Source organism: Bos indicus x Bos taurus, chromosome 3 (assembly GCF_003369695.1).
Source record: "Bos indicus x Bos taurus breed Angus x Brahman F1 hybrid chromosome 3, Bos_hybrid_MaternalHap_v2.0, whole genome shotgun sequence".
NCBI lineage: Eukaryota > Metazoa > Chordata > Mammalia > Artiodactyla > Bovidae > Bos > Bos indicus x Bos taurus.
Window position 1 is genome coordinate 27,306,377 of NC_040078.1, and position 9,896 is coordinate 27,316,272.

A 9,896-nucleotide genomic window follows, 5' to 3' on the forward strand; every position below is an offset into this window, starting at 1 on the left:
GAATCCCAGGGACGGGGGAGCCTGGTGGGCTGCCGTCTATGGGGTCGCACAGAGTCGGACACGACTGAAGTGACTCAGCAGCAGCAGACATACCCCCTAATGCCATGACAGTTTCCAGGCTGACCATAAAAGGCCAAAAAGTGAGCAGTGGTGCAATTCCTGGAAATCTCCATCCCTTTTCCAAAATAGTTGGAATAATCCTCCCACTCATTAGCCTATGAAATTACCCAGCACAAGAAAACTAACCGTCCCATATTTTGGGGCCTCTCCCATTCTGAGATGGCCCACATTCTGTCTGTGGACTGTGTTTCTCCAAGGGCCTCTCTCACCTTTTGAGATGGACTGTATTCTGTCTATGGGATGTGTATCCCTCTAAATAAATCCACTTCTTACCTATCATTTTGTCTCACTGAATTCTTTCTGTGATAAGACATAAAGAACTTGAGCTTCAATAAGTCCCAATCAGAGTTTTGGCTGGGTTTGAATCCCATCTGAGTTCTGTGGTTTTGAAGGAGGAAACAGAAAGAGCTGGACTCCATCTTAGGCCAGGCTGCGAACATTAGGCTACACGCACGGTCACCCTCCCAATGGACTCTGAACTTTGTGTCCGGTGTCTATAGAAATGGCATACCAATGGAAAACCATACCCCCATTAAAAGAGCCTCAGGACTTGTACTTGGACTCTCCGTTGCCTAAAAGAATATGCTAATTACCTCTATAACAGAACAAAGTCGTAAATTCCATTATGTTTATTGGGATATGACCACAGTCCTATTGATAAATATTCACTGTTTATCTAATCTTATGACACATGAATCATGGGTTAACTTTGTTCGTATCTCTCTTTTACCTTGTCCAAACTAGTTTCAAGGAATTTGGGGAGGTAGGTTTGAGCAAGTACACTTAGGGTATATAAGGTTTTCACAAAAACTGGTCGGAGTCCTTGGCTAAGAGGAGACTCTGCCTTGGGCCCGCTGGTGTAATAAACTGCACTCCACTATCTGCATTGTCCTTCTGAGCGAGTTTGTTTCCCGGAACGTGTGGCTACAACAGTTTCAGCCACATGACTCAGTTTGCCAACTCTCTCTTAGTCTCCCTTACCTTATCTTTAAAATTAGGATGTTGAACAAGATAATCTTTAAGGTCATTTCCAAATCCAAGATTCTATGATTCTGCATAGTCTATTCTTATCCCTATAGACTACACACAAGCCCTACTGATACTCGGTATAGTTGGCTACTGGATTCGAGATGGACACAAATTCTTTGATATTCCTCTCATAGAGGGGCGAGTCTACTTCCCCTCCCCATTATTCTGGGCTGTACTGTAACTGGCTTTGGTCAATAATAGACTTCAATGGACATGATTGTGCCAGTTCTGGGCACAGTAAGTGGCTGTCCTGAGCAGAGTCAGGATGAAGTAGGGGGAGAGAGTGTGAGGAAGAAACTTGGAACTTTGGGACTCCAAAGACAAGCCTCTAATAGGGTATGGCAGTTTCGGCTTTATGCATCCTGGAACACTAGGTGTTAGGTATCTGAACCATAATAGGGAAGAACAAATCTGACTCCATATTGAAACCTGTTTCTTTAACTTTAACCTTTGTATTATATTGCTCTTGCTATAAGAATGCTGCCTGGAGCCTGCAATATATAAGACATTCCATTCTCAAGGCTCTGATGTTTCAAGGTATAACGTCAGTTACATTTTCCACTCACAAAGAGATAAAAATTGCAGAACAAGAATAACATCTGTCTTATTGGAGGTTTATAGGAATATTGTGACCAGACCTAGGTGAACAGAAGAAAGGATTCTGGCACCAAGAAGTTCACAGCAACCAACCACACTCTGTCCCCTTTTAACGTAGGAGAAACCTGAACTCTAACTCAAGTAAGATGGTTTTCGGGGATACTAGTCCACCACCTTCTCAGTCTGCTGGCTTTCTGAATAATGCTGCTATTCCTTGCCCCAACCATTTATCTCTTGATTTACTTGCCTGTTGTGTGGGGAGCAGTATGAGTTGGGACTCAGGAACAGAATTGTTACGTGAAGTCTGGTCAACTTACTGGAGAGACAATGCAGAGAGGCTTTGAGTCTACAGGAAGAGAGAGGGTCTATGAAGTCCAGCCTTCCAGCCATCCCTGCCAAGGTGCCAGACATGTGAGTAAAACTGTTTGGAGCCCTCCAGATCAGCCCCACCACTAGCTAAAGGCCAGCCAGTGATCCGGTTGACACCACCTCGAGCAGGAGAATCACGCAGCTGAGCCCTGCCCTCCTTCCTGAGATATAAAATCACAATACATAATAAAATGGTTGCTGTTTCAGTCACCACATTCAGGGAAGTGCATTATGTAGCCACAGACAACCAGAACACTGTGTTGATGGCATTCTGTGAAATTCTTTGCAGTTTAACATGCAAATATTTGATAGCGGTTGGAGAAAACATAAATGAATACACCCATTCATAAAAGAAACCTGTAGAAGTGGATGACATTTTGCGCTCTTTCCACTGACTTTGATTTCTCAAGTCAATTACATGGGCGGTGGACACATTTTTAGAGCAAACTGCACACCCACTAAAAACAAGGGCCTCCTTGAGATCTCTCTCAATGACTAAGACATAGCCCAGGAGCGCGGTGTCAGGACTTGTCCAGCGGATGTAGGAGGAGGCAGGGAATTGTAATGAAGGCTGGAGAAGGTGGGGCCCTCGCTCAAAGAGGGCTTTGTCTGCTCCTGAACACAGTGTGGCCGTTTCCTCGGGAGAAATGTTCAGTTTGGGAGAGATTTGCAATTTGAAAAGACAGATTTTATTTCCTCCTCTTCCCAGCTAATTTAAACCTCCACCGATCCCAGGGGAGATTTTTAGTGCGGTATAATAAGGACGCTTTCAGAATCACAGCCTCTTTTTTTCTGAATGTGTTTCTTATGTAAATGCTGCATCAGAGCCATTTCCCTCTTCTTTACACTTTACTTCTGCTTTTAAAACCTGCAAAATAGAAACACAGAGAAAGACACCTTGAAAATACTTTGGGTTTCATCTCTTTTCCATTTTTACCTCAGGCTCCCCACATTTTTTAAAAAAATCCTTATTCTTCAAGTCAAGCATATTTTAAAATCATGTCCTGTTGAACTGGAGAAGCAGAAAAAAAGGTGATTCCTGTATATTTAGGTCTAAATATACCAAGAAATGCAAGGCACTTTATAATGATCTAATAATCCTCATAATACAGCAGTGAGGTCAGGTGGCCCTAAGCAAGGGAGTCAAGAGTCATTCAAAGAGGCCCACTCTGAGGCCACTCTGAGGCCCATATCAGTGTTTCTGGAGGCAACACGGGGGGAGGAGGGAAGAAAAGTGCTGGCTGCATAGGTCTCTTTCAAGAAGGTTTTCTTTTTTTCCTGACTCCCTTCCACTTTCCCACGGCCTCCCACTAAGGAGAACTGGCCACCGTGTAGTGTTTGTGGTCCACGCATGTGACTGGATATGGCAGCTATTCTACAACACCCAACTGTACTGATTTGTTCATGTCCAGTCACCTGGGCTCCCAGTCTGACTGTGGCTCAGATCATGAACTCCTTATTGCAAAATTCAGACTTAAATTGAAGAAAGTAGAGAAAACCACTAGACCATTCAGGTAGGACCTAAATTATATCCTTTATGATAATAAGTGAAAGTGACAAATAGATTCAAGGGATTAGATCTGATAGACAGAGTGCCTGAAGAACTATGGATGGAGGTTTGTGACACTGTACAGGAGGCAGTGATCAAGACCATCTCCGAGAAAAAGAAATGCAAAAAGGCAAAATGATTGTCTGAGGAGGCCTTATAAATAGCTGAGAAAAGAGAAGTGAAAGGCAAAGGACAAAAGGAAAGATATGCCTATTTGAATGCAGAGTTCCGAAGAATAGCAAGGAGAGATAAGAAAGCCTTCCTCAGTGATCAGTGCAAAGAAATAGAGGAAAATAATAGAATGGGAAAGACTAGAGACACCTTCAAGAAAATTAGAGATACCAAGGGAATATTTAATGCAAAGATGGGCACAATAAAGGGCAGAACTGGTATGGACCTAACAGAAGCAGAAGATATTAAGAAGAGGTGGCAAGAATACATGGAAGAATTATACAAAAAAGATCTTCATGATCCAGATAACCGTGATGGTGTGATCACTCACCTAGAGCCAGACATCCTGGATAGTGAAGTCAAGTGGGCCTTAGGAAGCATCACTATGAACAAAGCTAGTGGAGGTGGTGGAATTCCAGTTGAGTTATTTCAAACCTAAAAGATGATGCTATGAAAGTGCTGCATTCAACATGCCAGCAAATTTGGAAAACTCAGCAGTGGCCACAGGACTGGAAAATGTCACTTTTCATTCAAATCCCAAAGAAAGGCAATGCCAAAGATTGTTCAAACTACTGCACAATTGCACTCATCTCACATGATAGTAAAGTAATGCTCAAAATTCTCCAAGCCAGGTTTCAACAGTACGTGAACCAAGAACTTCCAGATGTTCAAGCTGGCTTTAGAAAAGGCAGAGGAACCAAAGATCAAAATCCAACATCCATTGGATCATGGAAAAAGCAAGAGAGTTCCAGAAAAACATCTATTTCTGCTTTATTGACTACACCAAAGCCTTTGACTGTATGGATCGCAACAAACTTGAAAACTCTTCAAGAGATGGGAATACCAGACCAACTGATCTGTCTCCTGAGAAACCTGTATGCAGGTCAAGAAGCAACAGTTAGAACTAGACATGGAACAACAGACTGGTTCCAAATCAGGAAAGGAGTACGTCAAGGCTGTATACTGTCACCCTGCTTATTTAACTTCTATGCAGAGTACATCATGTGAAATGTCAGGCTGGATGAAGCACAAGCTGGAATCGAGATTGCCAGGAGAAATATCAATAACCTAATATATGCAGATGATATCACCCTAATGGCAGAAAGTGAAGAACTAAAGAGCCTCTTGATGAAAGTGAAAGAGGAGAGTGAAAAAGTTGGCTTAAAACTCAACATTCAGAAGACTAAGAGGATGGCATCTGATCCCATCACTTCATGGGAAATAAATGGGGAAACAATGAAAACAGTGACAGACTTTCTTTTCTTGGGCTCCAAAATCACTGCAGATGGTGATTGCAGCCATGAAATTAAAAGACGGTTGCTCCTTGGAAGGAAAGCTATGACCAAACTAGACAGCATATTGAAAAGCAGAGACATTATTTGCCAACAAAAGTTCGTCTGAGTCAAAGCTATGGTTTTTCCAGTAGTCATGTATGGATGTGAGAGTTGGACTATAAAGAAAGCTGAGCACCAAAGAATTGATGCTTTTGAACTGTGGTGTTGGAGAAGACTCTTGAGAGTCCCTTGGACTGCAAGGAGATCCAACTAGTCCATCCTAAAGGAAATCAGTCCTGAATATTCATTGGAAGGACTGATGCTGAAGCTGAAGCTCCAATACTTTGGCTACCTGATGCGAAGAACTGACTCATTGGAAAAGACTGACACTGGGAAAGATTGAAAGCAGGAGGAGAAGGGGACAACAGAGGATGAGATGGTTGGATGGCATCACCGACTCGATGGGTATGAGTTTGAACAAGCTCTGGGAGTTGGTGATGGACAGGGAAGCCCAGCATGCTGCACTCCATGGGGTCGCAAAGAGTTGGACACGACTGAGCGACTGAACTGAACTGAAATGATTCACCTGGGCTCTCAGGTGGCTCAGTGGGTAAAGAATCCACCTGCAATGCAGGAGACCTGAGTTGGATCCCTGGGTCAAGAAGATCCCCGGACAAGGGCATGGCAACCTACTCCAGTATTCTTGCCTGGAGAATTCCATGGACAGAGGAGCCCGGTGGGATGCAGTCCATGGGGTCACAAAGCGTTGGACAGGACTGAGGCAACTGAGCACATTCACCTGCTTTGGAGCAAAGCAGTGAGGGAAAGAAGGATTATTTCCATAATCCCTGCACACAGCAAAAGCAATAAAGAATAAAAATACACTTAATGAAAGAACAGATGATTGAACAAACGAGTTTCAATTCCAAATCAGGCACTCACTAGCAGCATTTCCTAGGGCAAGTTCTTCCACCTCCGAGAAGACCCTGGTTTCCTTCTGTGTGAGATGTGGAGAGTAGCAAGCCCCTCCCTCGTGGGTAGCTGTGAGGGATAAAGGAGTAACATTTGTGAAGTGTGTGGCAGAACACGCCAGGACGTGTCAGGCACACAGGAGCTTCTCAGCTAAGGTTCAGCCACTCCTCTTTTCCAGACCCACCTCCTAAAGCAGGGCCTCGGGAAGGACTGGGCCTGGCTGCTCTATAAGCCTTGAGCGCTGGTGGGGTGGGGAAGGGGGTCACTGGTGGGGCTTGCTGTGCCCAAACTACTGCTCTGCCTTCCTGGCTGTCACTTATATCAGTTTCCTTAAGACCTGGTCCTTTAACCTGAGGCTTTGCTGTTGTTTAGTTGCTAAGCCATTTCTGACTCTTTTTGATCCCATGGACTGTAGTCTGCCAGGCTCCTCTGTCCATGGGGATTCTCCAGGCAAGAATACTGGAATGGGTTGCCATGCCCTCCTCCAGGGGATCTTCCTCACCCAGAGATTGAATGTGCGATCAATGGGCAGGCAGATACTTTACTACTGAGCCACCAGGGAAGCCCCAATCTGAGATTTAGATTCTTTGGAGGGAGGAGAAGGGGACACTTCAGGCCTGGAACCTCAGTGTGGATGAGATAAGGAGAGAGGGGGATGGAGGAAATTGGGAATCTTGGGATTCCAAAGATAGGTATCAGGAGGGGCTGCCTGGTGTACAGGAGAGATCAGAGTTCAGATCTGAGCTTTTCCTGTTGCTGGAAGCAAGTAAATTACTTAACCTCTTCAAATTGTAACTGGTTGTTTCTCAGTCACCCAATCGTATCTGACTCTTTGCAACCCCATGGACTGCAGTACCCCAGGCCTCCCTGTCCCTCACCATCTCCCAGAGTTTGCCCAAGTTCATGTTCATTGCATCGGTAATGCTGTCCAGCCATCTCATCCTCTGATACCATCTTCTCCTTCTGCCCTCAATCTTTCCCAGCATTAGGGGCTTTTCCAGTGAGTCCTCTGTTCACATCAGATAACCAAAATACTGGAGCTTCAGCTTCAGCATTAGTCCTTCCAGTGAATATTCAGGGTTGATCTCCCTTAAGTTTAAGCTAAGCTAAGCTAAGTCACTTCAGTCGTGTCCGACTCTGTGCGACCCCATAGACGGAAGCCCACCAGGCTCCCCTGCCCCTGGGATTCTCCAGGTAAGAACACTGGAGTGGTTTGTCATTTCCTTCTCCAATGCATGAAAGTGAAAAGTCAAAGTGAAGTCGCTCAGTCGTGTCCGACTCTTAGCGATCCCATGGACTGCAGCCTACCAGGCTCCTCCATCCATGGGATTTTCCAGGCAAGAGTATTGGAGTGGGGTGCCATTGCCTTCTCCCAAGTTTATTGACCTATAAAAAAGGACTGTAAAAGCGAATGTACGGGGTGACTCTGGGGTTAAATGAGGCAATATAGCAAATGTTTAGTAGTTAGTATTTCTGCGCAGTGGGTGCTGGAGAGAGGCATAGGCAGCGCCTGCGGGCTCCAGTGGGTTAAATAAGGCTCACATTGGGGCTCCATTGGCCCATGGTTACTCTTTCCTTTCCATCGCCTCAATTCTCAGGCTCCGCTTTTTGCCTGGGGCCAGCTGTGACCACACTGACAGCTACCTAAATTAATTATGAGAGAATGCACCTTTTCCATCCTCAAATCACAAACTAGAGACAAAAGCAAGAGTACAACAATAATATTTCATACCAGCGGAGACAGTGGGCCTCAACTTCAGCCTCAGGAAGGAAATGGTGGAAACATTCCACCACTGAATTGAAAGCCAGGAGCAAACAGTAGGTGGAAGGCAACCCAGGGGGCGGGCCGGGCGGCTGCGGGACGCGCCTCGGGGCTGAGAGGCGCTAGGGGCGCACGTGGGAGCCGGTCCGCGCCCCACCTCCTTCACCCCACCCCCTAGGGCGTCGGTAAAACCTCCCGGCCTTGGCGCTGAGCTCTCACCCCTTTGTTTTTCTCCCCTGCTCCTTCCTTCTCCCCTCTCAGTCCCGCCCGCGGCTCCTACACCTCCTCTCCAGGTGCCCCTGCGGGAATGAAGGATCCCACCGGGTGCACCGTGGGAAGTTCGAGGCGCGACTTCGTCACCGTCTCCTCGCCCCTCCCCTGGCTCCGCCTTCCCTTCCCTTCCTTTCTCTTTCCATTTACTCTTCTCTCCTCTACTCTTAAACGCTCTTTCCTCCCCACCTTCTTGCTTCTCCCCTCCCCGCCTCGCGCAGCCTCCCTCTCCACACACCCCGGTCTGGAACGCCCCAGAAGGCTGATGCCCTGAGACGGATCCCAGCGCCCCGCTGAGCTTTCCTTGCTTTGCTTTGAGGAGGAGATAGCCATCTCCGAGTATGCCCTGGCTGGCTTGTCCCAGTGGGCCCACTGAGCTGCTGGACACCCAAATTTCGATCCTTCTCCTGGGCAGTCCACAACGCCTCCTCACTGTCCTGTGTGCGCACTAGGCTAGCCCCAGACCCGTTAAACCAGTCAGTCTCTGTGGTTCCCAGACACCACGTCTGAGAGCCACATGCCGAGGAAACAGTGACATGTAACAAGGTGTCTACCTGCTCCTCCCCCTGCTGGCTTCTGGTTGCGAAATGCTGCCGCAGGGCTCAGGTTGTTCAGGGAGCCTAGTTAGGAGTGGGGGGCAGGTTGTTCAGGGAGCCTAGCTAGGAGTGGGGGGTGCAGGCAGGAGAGCCAGGTATACCCTGGGGTGGGGATGGAAAGGGGCATCTGGAGGGCCTTCTGGCGAGGCTGGGCCCTAGAGCGGAGCCTTATCCAAATTCAGGATGCAGTGCCACACTCTGAAAGCCTCTGACATTTCCTCCTGGGTGGGGATGGGTTTCACCACAGGTCACATTGCTCCAGGAAAGAAAAAAGAATTGTGATCTGAATTGTCATGGAAAGTGTGTACTTGAAATCTTATGAAGGTTTATTTTTAGATCCCATGTCTGCTGCACTTATCACCAGAGATGAATTCTAGAGAGGTCTCTCTGCTTTACTGACCTTTAAGAAAAGACTTCAAAGATGAGAGAAGAGTAGGAAGAGGTCTTGTCCTGGGAGGGTGTGTTTTTGTGAAGCCTTCACCTGCCTTGACAGGGCAGTAGCCCTAGCCTGGGTCCAACAGGCCTCCTGAATGTACCCAGTAATGCCAGGACTGTGGGAATCCTTTCCTGGGGTGAAGGACATTGCCCCTCTCTTCTTCCAAGCCTTGACACCACAGAAGACAGATCTCCCTACCCACCCTACTCCCCAAGGCAGGGTCAATCAAGGCAGATTGACCTCCGGGATTGTCTTCTAGTAGCAAACAATTGTTGAATGCTTTCTATATGCCAGGTACCTTCTATACAGTAACTCACTTAATTCTCACCATCACCCTATTCCATCCTCTAGTTATAGGTTAGAAAACAGCCCTGCAGGGAGATTCAACTAGTCCATCCTAAAGGAGATCAGTCCTGAGTGTTCATTGGAAGGACTGATGTTGAAGCTGAAACTCCAATACTTGGCCACCTGATGCGAAGAGCTGACTCATTTGAAAAGACCCTGATGCTGGGAAAGATTGAGGGTAGGAGGAAAAGGGGACAACAGAGGATGAGATGGTTGGATGACATCACTGACTGGATGGACGTGAGTCTGAGTGAACTCCGGGAGTTGTGATGGACAGGGAGGCCTGGCGTGCTGTGGTTCATGGGGTCGCAGTCGGACACGACTGAGCGACTGAACTGAAACTGAAATAGAGAGCTTAAGCATTTTGTCTGACATCACAGAGCTTTCCGATCACTTTCCTCATCCT

The 9,896-nt window shown here is 46.9% G+C and overlaps 1 long non-coding RNA gene across 2 annotated transcripts; it reads right to left on the bottom strand.

The window, feature by feature from the left end:
* Positions 1–2,781: 2,781 nt before the first annotated feature.
* On the bottom strand, positions 2,782–8,193 carry LOC113890470. Of its 2 annotated transcripts, none has more exons than XR_003510501.1 (3): positions 8,063–8,193; positions 6,052–6,150; positions 2,782–2,983 (listed from the first exon to the last, which is right to left on the bottom strand). It is a non-coding gene; the product is annotated as an uncharacterized LOC113890470 (long non-coding RNA). The 2 variants fall into 2 exon arrangements; XR_003510500.1 differs by having other exon boundaries at positions 7,814–8,193.
* Between the last annotated feature and the right edge of the window lie 1,703 nt (positions 8,194–9,896).